General features: G+C 46.2%; 1 pseudogene; it reads right to left on the bottom strand.

The window, feature by feature from the left end:
- Nucleotides 1–667: 667 nt before the first annotated feature.
- LOC117850546 (O-methyltransferase ZRP4-like) lies at nt 668–1,879 on the bottom strand (annotated as a pseudogene).
- Nucleotides 1,880–2,287: the final 408 nt, after the last annotated feature.

The following is a 2,287-nucleotide window of genomic DNA, read 5'->3' as shown; positions in this document are numbered from 1 at the left end:
TTAGTTAAGGGTATATGAGACATTTGCTCACCTCCTTAATCTATCCTAGAAATTCTAGGATGCCTTGTATTTTAGAACGGGGGAGTATTTCGTCTCGCTTACGAAGGAGACAGACGGGATCGCATAGAGGCATGATGACTACAGAATCGCACAGCAACCACCACTATACCACAACGCGCCATATTATATATGCACGGTGCCTTTACATATATATAGCATCCATAAGCTCATCCGAAAAAAAAAAACGCGCCATATTAACCACGCATACGATTTGGAATACAAGCACACAACCTATATATGGTCGAAGTGGAAGTCTATAGACAGTATGCAGTCACCGCTGGAAACCGAAATTCTCATGCATGCTGAAAAACTGTCAAGGAAGTAAAAGAAACTGTCAATAAAATCATGCCATGTCAGCCAACCGTTAGGCAAATCCTGTCAGGGATAGACTGATGGAGAACTAAAAATTGTCTGTCGGCATGAATTGGTAGAAATAGCGAAAGGTTGCATATAGCAGGATTGACGGGCGTAATGAATTAATAATTACAAGCAATTTGACAAAAGTACAGTGTATGTGGGACTGCAACTTGTTCACACCACACCACGTTTATTTGGGACTGCAACTTGTTCACTGCAGCCAAAAAAAAAACACTTGTTCACCAAACAATTATGGGTAGATCTTAATGATGGATCGAACACCTAGAACGGGTATGATTTTGTAATCACTAAAGCCAGCTTCGAAAATGATCTTCTTCCACTCTTGCTCGTCTCGCTCGGCGCCATTGACAAACATGATGAAGAGATCAAACAGGACCTGAGTCTCTTTGTGCTTAATGTTTGACGACCCGGCTCCAATAACCATATCTAATACTATCACCTTTCCTCCGGCATCTCTGGGTGGTATGGCTTTCCTGCAATTCTTTAGTATCTTGACACAATCAGCATCGCTCCAGTCATGCAAAACCCACTGAAACAGATAAACAAATAAATTTGAAAAAATATAATGTTAGTAACCACAAAAAAGCAACACTATTATTAGCAAAAGCAAAATTTAATCAATATTACTAAACAACACACCTTAAGTAAGATAGCGTTTCCCGGTGGAATGCTCTCAAACATGTCACCAGCAACGTACTTAACATTGGCGCTGGTGGAAGAAGCAGCCTTGGCAACAACGTGGGGGAGATCCAACACGCTGCACGTGACATGCGGGAACGCCTTCGAGATGGACTGGGCTGCGCCACCGAGCCCTCCGGCGACGTCGATCAGGGAGCTCAGCCCCCGGAAGACGTCGCCGCACTCCTTGATGACGATGTCCATGATGAAACTGCTGTCGCAGACCATCCCTTCATTGAAGAGGGCACCAAAGGTCGGGTTGCGGTCGTTCAAGTCCCACGCAGTCTGCCCATGCGTCATCTCGAAGAGAGACGGATCTGAATGCTCGTGTTGTAACCATGTGCCGAGGCCAAGGAAAGGGGACACATAAATCCCATGGAGCACCAGGGACATAAATGGAGTCAGGCTCGGGGTGCCAACCAGCAGTTGAGATGCCGGTGTGACTGTGTGAGCACATAGATGAGCTCGCTGCTGCCATTGGCGTCCGGGTGTTGGACGCTGAAGAAGATGCCGGTGGCTGTGAGTACCCGCATGAGGCGGCGCAGGCAGGGGATCTTGGACGGGTGGAGCGTGACCCTGGAAACTATCTGGGGCAGGGTGGCGGTGCCGCCGTTGCCGTGGATGGCGTCGGCGATGCCAAGGTCCAGCGCGGACTTGAGCGCCATGGACTTGATGTAAGCGAAGGTGGTGTGCCAGAGCTCGACCTGAGCGTCGAGCAAAACTTGGTTTTAGCGCTGCTCGTGGTGGTGAGCGTCATGTACACTGCTCCTGCTGTTTTAGTTTCTGGTGAGTGGATGATGGATGCACATATCAATCACGTTAGGCTGTTTATATAGACGCGCCTTTGGATCAACCAAGTCTTTTTCTACGTCCGGGCAGAGGTGGGTTCAATTAAGTGAGCATGTGATGTCTATTAATTTCAGGGGAAACAAGGATAACTTGTAACAAATCAGGGCTCGTAACCTAAGAGGACAAGAGGTGAATTAGACAATCTTAAAATCCTTAGTCTATGGCTTACAATATTTGCTTCAAAATATAAATTAGATCATGCTATCTAAATGTGCAATCCATGGTTGATATAGTGAACCTTCCCACCCAAAATATTTTTTGCAAACTAGAGCCAATCCTATCAAGATTCTAATCTAATAAGTAAAGCACTCAAGTTGCAAGT

The sequence above is a fragment of the Setaria viridis genome, chromosome 3 (genome assembly GCF_005286985.2).
Source record: "Setaria viridis chromosome 3, Setaria_viridis_v4.0, whole genome shotgun sequence".
Classification (NCBI taxonomy): Eukaryota; Viridiplantae; Streptophyta; class Magnoliopsida; order Poales; family Poaceae; genus Setaria; species Setaria viridis.
Note: the sequence above shows the minus strand (reverse complement) of the source record. Positions and strands in the feature narration are given on the sequence as shown.